Raw genomic sequence first — 12,489 nt, 5'->3', positions numbered from 1 at the left:
CTTCTAGGGAGAGGGCTGACTAGACTGCCCCTATTTGGGTGTGCTTCTTCGAGTACCCCTTTGTAATTGGGCATACTTTCCCTTTTTCTTCTCTTGTTCGTCAATTTCTGTATAAGGTTAGGGTTTCGCCTTGTTAGTTATTGCCCCAAACTTGGAGGGTTTTGAGAATTTTGGATTTACTGAGTGCGAAATTGGGTATAGAACTTGATGTGAGGTATTTATGTTATCCTTTTACTATTAGGACCAGTGGTAAGGGTCGGGTTGGTCTTCATTTGAAAGATGGTGTTGGTCCTTTGGTGACTGACTTGGAGAAGGCGTTTGACAAGAAGTGGTATCACAAGTTCTTCTTTGTGAGGATTGATTCGTTGGGTGATGATTGTGATTTTTTGATTGACACTGTTGAGGCTGAAGGTATTCTGTTTTCTTATTTTCCTGTGTTTTGCTTTCCTTCTTTATTGATTCGGGCTTATTTGCTTGATGGTTGCCATGAGTAAATTGAAGTAGGGTTCTCAATCTCCATCCCTGATAGATAAGTTGTACGAGTTGAGTGCAGACGAGAGATCCTTCATCAGATTGACGCAGCCTGAGGCGGTTATTCAGATTAAGTCCTTGGACAATTCTGATTCTGAACAGAAAGTTGTTCCAACTATGTCTCAAGGTTTGTTTTTCCTCCTTTCTGTTGTGCTTGTAATATTTATTGTTGTGTCAATACTTGTAGATGTGTTCGTTGCTACAATTCTGCTTTGTCTTTGTTATAAGTTATGTTGGTTTCCAGTTTGTTTATCCTTTCTGAATTGGTTATATACCATGCTGAGTATGCTGCCGTGTCACCTGCTGTATTCCTTTTTGAATTTTTCCATGTTCCTTGTAGATACTTCTAGGTCACTAAGGTCTCATTACCTTCTTAGCTCGTCCTCTCTCTTATGTCGCCTTAAACATCGCTCTTCTCCTCAAACTTCAGAGAGCGTTCATCTCAAGACGGTTGTTCCAAAGAGCGGTCCTCCTCCACCTCCACCTCGCACTAGCCTTAAGAGGAAGTTGGAGGTGCCTATTGATGTTGATGTTGCTGATTTCTCTTTTGATTCCCTGGCTCCGCATGTGGATACTCTATTGTTTCCGTCCTTTAAGGATCGTCAGTCCTCACAGAATTTCGCTGACCTTTCTCAAGAGGTTGTTGTGCAGTCTTTCCAAGTATGGTATACTCCCAAAAAAAACCAAAAAATTAATAAAAATGACATTACTGGACTACGTTTCTCTTACTTGATTTCGTATTTTGCAGAGCCTTCAATCTTGTCTGGGCGTACTGGGCAAAGTGTCAGAGTTTACTCGGGTGTATGAGGCTATGAAGAAGGAGCGTGATGCCCTTTCTGACAAGTATAAGGCTGTTACTGATGCTCTGAAGGCTGAACGGGCTAAGCATAGGGAATGCATTGTTGAACGTGATGGGCTGAAGAGCACCTTGAAGGAGGTTGGGAACAAGGCTGTTGATGCTGCAGCGTATTACTTTGGGAAAGCTCGTCTTGAAATGATGGAGGAGTTTCAGCAAGGAAAGCATGAGGCTTGGGATTATGATGCTGATAAGGCCGCCTTTGAGATTGCGTTTCCTGAAGGGACTGCTGCTCCTGGCTCATTGTTGCTGAGCTTTACTAATGAGGTAGTGAATTCTCCCCATAACAATGAGGTCAAGGACGTCCCAGAGAGTACGAAGTCTGTTGCTGAGGAGGTGGCCCCTGCTGATAACATGCACGAGAATTAGTTTCAATGGTGCTGTGTCACCTTAAATATTTTTATCTTTGAAGAATGTTTGTTTTTACTGCCTTAGTGCAGTTGGATATTTTATTTTGTTTTTATGTTGCATTGCTGTAGCTGGATGATTTATCTATTTTGTTGCTTTTGCAACTAAGTGATTCTGCCTCTTCTGCTATGTTGGACTGTGTTTATATTTCTTACTGTATCGTTGTTGTATTACAGTTGTATTACAGTTGTATTAAGGATGTAATATTGCCTACATGTGTTTGCTTATTCTGCGGGGACAGTTGGTTTGCCATCCTCATGTTGGTTTGTTCCTTGTAGGGACGAATAAGCATTGCTCTATAGTGTTTTGTTGCGCTTTTGCTTAACAGCGTCGATGTTGTCCTTGCAAAACAAAATTGGGTGAGGGGTGGTCGTGGGTTTCTCCAACGGCCCTCCGATGCCAAAGTCAGTACTCGTAGTGAAAATAAATTGAAGTGACAAAGTGTAAGTAAAGAGGAGTACCTTCCATGCTGATTTTGGTTGTTGGAGATTTTTGTCTTTTCTGATTTTTTTTTTTTGCTTGTTTTCTGTGTTTTTTTTTTTTTGTAAAAAGAAATGAAATTGAAATGATGACTACGTACCTTCGCTCTTCACAAATGATAGAGCTTTAAATGTGTTGCATTTCAGCTTCTCTGTACCTCTTTTCCTTCCGTATTTCTGACTCTGTAGGCTTCATTTCCTACTAGCTTGATGATCTCGTAGGGTCCTTCCCAGTTGGGCGCTAACTTCCAAGCCTTTACCTCTCTGGTATTTTCGTACACCTTTCTGAGAACCCAATCTCCCAACTTGAAGACTCTTTCCCTGACGTTCTTGTTGAAAGATCGTGCTACTTCTTGCTGATATGCTGCCATTCTCATTTTTGTGTCTTCTCTTAATTCCTCCACTGTGTCCAGGTTGTGATTAGTTCTGCTTGGTTCCTTTCTTCTGTCATTAACCCGAACCTTGTTGTGGGGACTTCTACCTCTGTTGGGATTACTGCTTCACACCCGTACACCAATGAGAATGGAGTGTGGCCTGTAGCGTCTTTTGGAGTTGTTCTGTCTGCCCATAGTATGTTGGGCAATTTATCTGCCCATTTCCCTTTCGCTCCTTCTAGCCTTTTCTTCATGTTGCCTATAAGGACCTTGTTACTCGATTCCGCCTGTCCGTTTGCTTGTGGGTATCTAGGCGTGGATGTGATAAGAGAAATGTTCCATTCCTTGCAGAACTTCGTGGTCTTATTGCTGATGAACTGAGATCCATTATTTGTAATGATCTCTGCTGGTACTCCGAATCTACTAAGGATGTTTCTTTTTATAAACGAGATGACATGTTTATCCTCGATTTCCTTGTACGCTTCTGCTTCGATCCATTTTGAAAAGTAGTCTGTCATTGCTAAGAAGTATACTCTTTGTCCTGATGATGGGAGTAGCTTCACTATATCCATTCCCCACTTCATGAATGGCCAAGGCGTCAGTGTTGGATGTAACTCTTCTGATGGTTTGTGTGTCAAAGGTGCGTGTCTTTGGCATGCTAAACATTTCTTGGCGAACTATGCAGCATCCTTTCTCATGGTAGGCCAATAGTATCCCATTTTGAGTGCTCTATTGGCTAGATTCCTTCCTCCTGAATGGTTTCCGCATTCCCCGCTATGTAGGGACTTTAAGACTTGTTGTGCTTCCTCTTTCTCTAAAAATCGTAAAAAGGGACCTGCTACAGACTTCTTGAAGAGTACGTTGCTAATTAGGCAATATTTGGAGGCTTTCAGAGCGAATGCTTGAGCTGCTACTTTCCCTGTTGGTGTTGTTTTGTCCAAAAGGTATTCCTTTATTGGTGTTATCCAGCTATCGTCTTCTTTCCCTGTAAAACCTTGTTGAACTTCGCAGACGTTCATGGTTGATTCTTTCTCTATAGCTGGAGAGAGTACGTGCACTAGGGGGATAGCTCCTAATTCTTCTGGATTAATGTTTGATCCCAAGTTTGCCAGGGCGTCTGCTTCAGTGTTCAAGTTTCTAGGTACCTGGTCTATCTTGAATTCCTTGAACTCCTTAATGAGTTTCTTTGTGACTTCTAGGTAGGATATCATCCTGGTATCCTTTACTGCATATTCTCCATTGATTTGATTTACCATGAGTAAGGAGTCTGAAATTACCTCTAGATGTTGTATCTTTATATCCCTTGTGATGGTTAACCCTGTGATCAATGCTTCGTATTCAGCTTCATTATTGGTGGCCTTGAAGTTGCATCTTATTGCCTGTGCTATCTTGTCTCCTTGGGGTGATGTCAGTACTACTCCTAAGCCTACACCGTGTATGTTCGTTGTGCCATATGTATGAAGTATCCACTTCTGTGTAGCCTTTGTCTCCTGTAATGCCAATATTTCTTTTTGTGCTTCTTCCTCAAGGGTTGGACTGAAGTCTGCTACAAAGTCTGCCAAAGCTTGCGATTTGATTGCAGACCTAGGCTCGTATTGTATATCGTACCTGCTCAGATGTAAGGCCCATTTCTCCATCCTTCTTAACATTTCTGGCTTTCTCATGATGGCTTTGATGGGATAGTTGGTGCAAACTCTTATGGAATGGCTTTCAAAGCATGAGCGTAGCTTTATTGAAGCAGTAACTAGGGCCAAAATAATTTTCTCTAAGGACGCGTACCTTGTTTCCGCACTGAGTAGGGTCTTGCTTATGTAGTAGATTGGGAATTGTTCCTTGTCTTCTTCTCTTATGAGGACTGCACTGATCGTCCCTTCAGACACTGCGAGGTACAACTGGAGGGGCTCTCCCTCCTTAGGTTTAGAGAGAATCAACAAATTGGCCAAGTACTCTTTCAATTTCTGAAATGCCTCTTCGTGTTCCTGCTCTTACTTGAAATCCTTGTTTTTCTTCAGTACCTCGTAAAAGGCTCTGTTCTTGTCTGAAGATTTTGAAATGAACCTGTTCAGTGCTGCAATTTTCCCTTTTAGGCTCTGTACATCCTTCTTTGACTTTGGTCGTTCCTGATCTAGAATGGCCTTGACTTAGCTTGGTCTGGGCTGGCTTCTATTCCTCTTTGTGTAACCATGTATCCTAAGAACTTTCCTGACTGTACTCCGAATGTGCATTTTGTGGGATTTAACTTCATGCTATATTGCTTCAGGATGGCAAATGCTTCTCTAAGGTCTCTAACGTGCTCTTCTGCCTTCTTGGATTTAACCACCATGTCATCTATATAGACCTCTATTGTGTTCCCTATTTGTTTTTCAAACATCTTGTTCACCAACCTTTGATATGTCGCTCCTACGTTCTTCAATCCGAAAGGCATTACTTTGTAGCAATATATTCCTTGACTAGTAATAAAGGCGGTCTTCTCTTAGTCATCCCTGTTCATGAGGATTTGATTATAACCACTGTACGCATCCATGAAGGATAGCAGCTCGTAAACTGCTGTGGCGTCTACCATTGCATCAATATGAGGTAGGGGAACAGATCTTTTGGGCATGCCATATTGATATCTGTGAAGTCTATGCAGATTCGCTATTTTTCATTCTTCTTCCCGACTACCACTACATTAGCAAGCCATTCTGGGTATTTTACCTCTCTGATCTTTCCAGACTTCAATAGATTTTGGATTTCCTCATTGATAATCTTGTTCCTTTCTGACGCAAATTTCCTTCTTTTCTGCTTTACTAGGGTATGCATTGGGTCCACATTCAGCTTGTGAGTAATTACGTCTGGAGAGATGCCTTTCATGTCTTCATGGGTCCAGGAGAATGCATATTTTTCTTCTTCTAAGAATTCATATATTAGTTGTCGGAGATCTGGCTTCAACTCTGATCCTACCCTGACCTTTTGATCTGGGTGTTTGGGGTTCAACTGGACTTCTATGGCTTCTTGCTCTTCTACTATGCTCAACTTCTCTTGGCCCAGTTGACCCTCTAATCTCTATGCTGAACTCTTTTTTTGCGGATGTTGCTTTTAATGCGATCTTGTAACATTCCTTGGCCTCTTTAGGATCTCCTCTGATTTCTTGAATACCCCACCTGGTAGGGAACTTAATGACTTGATGGTATGTAGAGGGGATGACCTTCATCTCATGTATCCAGGGTCTTCCTAAGATCATATTGTATGAGGATAGAGTGTCGATCACTAGGAACTTGACCTGTAGGTTGACTCCTTTTGCATAGGTAGCTAATGTGATCTCCCCGCTTGTCTTCTTGGTTTCCCCACTGAATCCTACTAGCATTGTTGACTTATTTATGATGTTCTTTTCGTCTATGTTCATATGTTTTAGAGTATCGAGCAGATGATGTTTGCAGAGCTTCCGTTGTCAACAAGGATTCGCTTGATCATGCAGTTTCCAACTGGGAGTGAAATTACTAGACCGTCATGATGGCCTTCTACTCCGTCGCTTTCTTCAAACATAATGGGAATGTTTATTTTGGATTTTTCCCTTCTGTATTGTTGGTCCTTATTGCTCTCCTTTGCGTATTGCTTTGCTGCTGAGTATGTTAAGCCGCATACTTTTGATCCTCCTGATATGAAACAGATGGTTTTGACAATTGGGGGCGGAGGTGGAGGACCTCCTTGCTTTGATTCTCTTTCTTTCCCTGGAGCTTTAGATCTATCTGACAGGATTTCTTTGAGATAACCTTTCTTCAGTAGGTAAGCAACTTCCTTTCTGAGAGCAACACATTCATCGGTTGTGTGACCAATATCAGAATGGAAATCACACCATCTGGACGGATCTTTCTTCTCTCCAGGCCTATCACTCTTTCTGGGCTATTGCACAGTATCTCCCATCTTATTCAGGGTCCTAATTACTCCTGCAGGGTTAACATTGAAGCAATATTCATGTAATTTAGGTAGGAGCTCAAGATCTTCCCTCCAGTCGGAGAATTCTTCTTCAACAACATTGACTGATCCTTCATCAAAGCGGGAACGCTGATATGGCTTAAATCGATGATATCTTCTGGGAAACTTGTTGTTCCTTCTCGATTGGCGATTTGGCTTAGGAGTCTTTCTTGCATAGGTATCCTCCTCGAATCTTATTGAGCCATAGCTTTGGCTTGCACATCTTCAAAAGTTGTACAGGGATATTTGGTCAACTCCTTGTAGAGCTCACTAAGGTCTAGCAGCCCTCTTCTGAATGCTTCGATTGTTGTAGGAGAATCACACTTGTGTATCCCAATCTTCTCCTTGTTGAACCTATTGAGATAGTCCCTCAAAAATTCGCCACGTCTCTGCACAACACGGTACAGATCTGAAGACTGTTTCTCGATTTTTCTGCTGCTAGCAAACTGGATCTTGAATAGGTTCACCATTCCTACAAAAGATCGAATTGTCCCATTATCTAAATTAATGAACCAAGTTAGAGCTGGACCTGATAGCGTGGCTCCAAAGCCTTTGCACATGATAGCCTCCCTTATATCTCTAGGGATCGAGCTTGTCATCATGTTCTGCTTGTAGAGGGACACATGCTCATCAGGGTCTGTTGTTCCATCATACATAGTCATGTTCGGCGTGCTGAACCTCTTCGGCACCTCTACCATGGCGATCTCTTCTGAGAAGGGAGATTCTATATAGCCATCTGTTGCTTCTTCTTCCATGGGTTTCGGCATTCCAGGAATTTTGGCGATTTTGGCCTCAATTGCCTTGAGGTACTCCTTAACCATCTTCTCCACTTTTCCTTCTTCGGCTCCCTCCTGATTGTTCCTCTTGAGGGTTCCTGCATCCAAAAAGTCTAGATCCAGGGCCATTTCCCTGCTGTTAGATCCTTTTTCCCCGTTAGGGGTGTGAAAGGTTCCGGACATGTCAAGTTGCATGGCTATACTTTCAGTGCTCTTTCTGGTGGTAACGGTTTTAAATGCGACTGATTGTATTTGGCTGCGAAGGGCTTCATTTTGTTTGGTAAGACTGGTGAGTTTGGCTTCAGTTTGGACTTTTTGAGCCAGCAGTGTTTCGATTTGATTTTTCTGCTGGTCTAAGGTTTGACGGAATGCATTCATTCCTTCATTGATTTCGACAATGGTAAAGGGTACTGGTTGCCCAGTCATGGTGTTTATTTTGGTTTTTGGCGAATTGGTAGGTTAATTGACTATTAGCCCCACTGTGGGCGCCAAATTGTTTGGGCAAATCTCAACTAGGACATCTAAGAATTTGCTATGTTTTAAGGGGTAATAACAATCATTCTACCAATAATATATAAATCAAATAAGAACGGTAATAAAGCAATAAGTAATCAATAAGTAAGCAGTAAATATTCAATAAGAATAAAAAGATGAGATTAGAGATACAATACTGAGTAAGGACAAGCCTCCTTGTTCAGTAGGGACGCAGCTCCATAGATAAAAGTAGAGCAAACTGTTTATATTGAATTATATGTGAGCGTACATGATGTTATAATGCCTAATTCTTCTTATTTATACCTAGGAATCCCTAGGGTTTACATAGATATTCAGAATATATTTGAAATGTAGAAGATCCCCTTGATTTATTTTGTTCCCTGTTCTGTAGGTGTATCTTTGGCAAGTATCTTCTTGACTGATGCTCTTGATGCTGCTTTCCTTGTTTACTCCAATCACGCCGTTCTTGTTTATTTTGCTGAGTCCTTGAACTTGGATTAGTGCCCTAAGCATACTGGGTCGTATGTTAATACGGGCCCAACAATATGCTTCGGCAGTGGGTAGCTTGATGTATGCAATGGTTGCTCTAGGCCCGATTTAGCTCATGCAGTTGGTTTGGTTAGTCGTTTTCTCACTAATCCGGGAAAGGAGCATTGGAATGCTGTGAATTGGATTATGAGATATCTATGAGGTACTGCAGATATAAAGCTATTTTTCCGGAGTAATAAGCCTATTCTTGTTGGCTACTCAGATTCCGATATGGCAAGTGATATAGACTCCAGGAAGTCTACTTTGCGTTATTTGATCACTTTTGCAGGGGGAGCAGTTTCTTGGCAATATAGATTATAGAAATGTGTGGCATTGTCCACAACTGAGTCAGAGTTCATTGCAGCGACAGAGGCATGTAAGGAGTTGTTATGGATGAAGTGGTTTGTTCGTCAACATGGATTTACACAAAAGAGATATGTGTTGTATTGTGACAGTCAGAGTGCTATTCATCTTGCTAAGAATTCTACCTTTCATGCAAAGTCGAAACACATTGATGTGAGGTATCATTGGATACGGGATGTTCTTGATGATAAGTTCCTTGAGCTTCAGAAAATCCATATCGATGACAATGGCTCAGACATAATGACTAAGCCATTGCCAAGGGGCAAGTTTGAGACTTGTCATTTGATTGCCGGAATGGCAACCACCTCCACATAGTCAGGAGGGGAAGATTTTTTGGGCTATGGGTCCTTTCTTATGTGGAGAAAGCCCATTTTAATGTTGTGATGTGTTTGGGGGCAACTAGATAGTTTTTGGCCCAAGTGTTTTTTAGCTTTACAAGGAAGCTTCTTTGTTAGACTTTGTGGTACTTTTTCCGTGGGAAATGGAGGATCAACAAAGCCTTAAAACATCACTTACTTTCTTCCAGCTATAGTGATTTAATGTGAGAAGGAAGAAGTTGGGAAGAGGAGTGAAAAATACAGAGAGTTTCAATATTCAGTCATTTCACGTTCTTCATTGCGCAGCTCCCAAAATCAGCTCCGATCGAAGCTCATCCTTGGTCCGATTTAGCTCAAATTTTGACATCTTGTCCGAGACATATAGAGCTTTGTTTTCAAAGGTCGGATTGTCTTTTGCTGCTACTTTTTGTGAGTTAAGGCCTCTAGATAGAACTCTATTTTACAGGTGATACTCTTCCATTTTTCTTCCGTATCTTTGTTCATATGATTGTTGTTGTTGGGTAAATTGAGTACCCATCTTTTAGACTTGTAAATTTGTTTTTGTAACATTCCTTTGATCATAATAAGAACAATTTGGGTGGACTCCTAAAGTCCCGTGGTTTTTACTCTTCACATCGAAGAGGTTTTCCACATAAAAATCGTGTATCTCTTGCTTGGTTATTTATGCTCGTTCTTTGTCTTGAGTTGCTGCATTATATGTGTTGATATATCTGGTGGTTTGTTGATCTAGGAATATTTCATATAACTTGGGTTAAGTGTGACCTTTGAACAAACTAGTAGCTTGTGTACGCTTGTGATTTGTTTGTTTGGTCGATTGATTATTCTGCAAGAGGTTTGTTTATCCTCAACAAATTAGTCGTATTTAATATGTAAAATTGACTAGATTTGGTAGTCATCACGTAGACGGGTGACAAACTAACAACTAAATTTGAAAGTGATATGTAAAATACAAAAATTACGTTTCGTGCTTGGCATCTCAATTGCAAACAGTATGTCAACTAAATTTGGTTTGTAAGAGAATTACATATAAGAATTAATAACTATCCCTAAATAGGTTAAAATGAATTAAACAAATTAAAATCAATTATAAATTTATTTTTATAATCAATAATATTTTAAAGATCAAATTAGCTTGGTACAGTAACAAATTATTTTTAGATATTTTTTACGAATGCTCCTCTTTTTAAAATAGAAAAGATCTTAAGAAAATGGAAAAAAAATTTAGCTACAAAAATATCTTGAGGAATGCTCTAAGATAGTTGATATACTCAACATTTATGAAGTAGCTTCTGAGCAGAAAATTAACTACGAAAAGTCGGAGGTCTCTTTTAGCAAAGGCATTGATGTTTCGAAGCAGGAAGAGTTGGTTGATTTACAGAAAATGAGGCTTGTGAACAAACATGAAAAATATTTAGGCATCCCTATTGTTATTGGTAGGTCGAAGAGAATGGTGTTTGCAGCTTTGAAGGACAGAATTTGGATGAAATTGTAGAGCTACAAGGAGAAGCTTTTATCGAGATCAGGGAAGGAGATTTTAATAAAGTTGGTTATATAAGCTATTCCGACTTACTTAATGGGAGTCTATAAACTTCCTAATGGTGTAATTGATGAGCTTTGATCACTTACGGTAAAAAAATTTTGGGGTAGCTCAGATAGCAGGATCGGAGAAGAGTACATTGGATAAATTGGGATGCTTTGTGCAAACCAAAATGCTTGGGTGGGATGGGCTTTCGAGATTTAGGGGTGATGAGGCACTTTTAGGGAATTAGGCATGGAGGCTCATCTCCAAACCTGATTCTTTGTTTGGGCATGTGATGAAGGGTAAATACTATCCGAACTCTGATATTCTGAATTCTTCTCTTGGTTTAAATGGTAGTTATTCGTGGAGAAGTATTTGGGGTTCGAAATATCTTGTTTATGAGGGCCTAATTTGGCGAATTGGTTATGGATCACAAATTTATATTTTTGACGACCCTTGGTTAGCAGACGATAAGGGGCGATTTGTATTGTCCCCTCACATTGATGGTCTTAGCTGTCAAAGACTTGATTGATGAGAGATCGAGTGACTGGAATTTTGAGCTAATCTCCTCACATTTTGTGGCAAGAGATGTCAAGTGTATTTTGTCTATTCCTATCAGCTTAAGCTTTGGATGATATGTTAACTTGGGCCTTCTCTAATGGTGGTTCTTATTCTGTGAAATCAGTGTATATGCTTAACAAAACTTGCGATTTGGATGAGTTCCATCAAGTATGGATGTTCATTTTGAGCCTTGATACAATTCCAAAAGTCAAGCATTTCCTATGGCGTTTGTGCACCAACTTCCTGCCAACTGGGTCTTTGCTTTACAGTAGACATATGAGAGAGTCAGACACTTGCCCGTGGTGCTCTGATTCTTCTGAGACAATACACCATCTGTTTTCAGCTGCCCTGCTGTACGTAACCTCTGGATTGAATGTGATTGCTCTGTGCTGCTAGTGATTGGCCAAAATGCAGACTTTCAGACCACCCTTTTAGACTGGCGAATGTTAATACGAAGAATTGTCTAACCAAAAAGTCTTCAACAACAAAGGGGTGCCAAACCTGGTGGTTCGGGATACAGTTATGCGTCTGATTGAAGACTATGGTAAATACTCGCAGCAAATATATGGTGTTGTCCGCAGTAAGAAGTGCAGGAGCCCGAAGAAATGGTTGCCCCCTCCACCTGATTTTGTCAAGATAAACTGTGATATGTGCCTTAAAGATGATGGGTGGATTGGTCTTGGTGCTGTTGCAAGAAACGAGGCAGGGGAGTTGTTGTTTGCAGGGGTGCGCAGAGTACGTGGCTACTGGCCTCCGGAGGTTGCTGAGTGCAAGGCTGTGCACTTTGGTATTAAGCTTGCTCTACGCTATGGATGGAAGACTATTATCCTTGAATCAGATTGTGCTTGCTATCTCACGTCTTTCAAAAGCGGTAGCTCATTTTACAGACCTTAATTATGTTCTTGATGATATCTTTCATCTTAGCTCTAGTCTGAATTTTGTTTCGTGGTCACATGTGCGCAGGAATGGGAATTTCGTTGCCCATCACCTTGCTAGTCTAGTTCCCCGTTTGGTGTTGAACAGATTTGGGAAAACTTTTACCCCGATGTTATATCCCTTCATGCTCTAATGGACAAATTGTCCATTGATTAATAAAATACATTAAACGGGTTTCAAAAAAAAAATCATGTTAGTTTGAGTCGGTTCATAAACTACTATAAAAAAAATAAAAAAATAAAAAAAAAAGGTCACTTTATAAACTCACTTCTATGTACTATAATTGGTACTACATAAACATAATAACATTTGGTTATTTTATTCTTCTAATATTTTCTATTACGAAATTTCAAAATATTCTTAGTGTTTTC

Source organism: Chenopodium quinoa, unplaced genomic scaffold (assembly GCF_001683475.1).
Source record: "Chenopodium quinoa cultivar QQ74 unplaced genomic scaffold, ASM168347v1, whole genome shotgun sequence".
In the NCBI taxonomy this organism is placed as follows: Eukaryota; Viridiplantae; Streptophyta; class Magnoliopsida; order Caryophyllales; family Amaranthaceae; genus Chenopodium; species Chenopodium quinoa.
Note: the sequence above shows the minus strand (reverse complement) of the source record.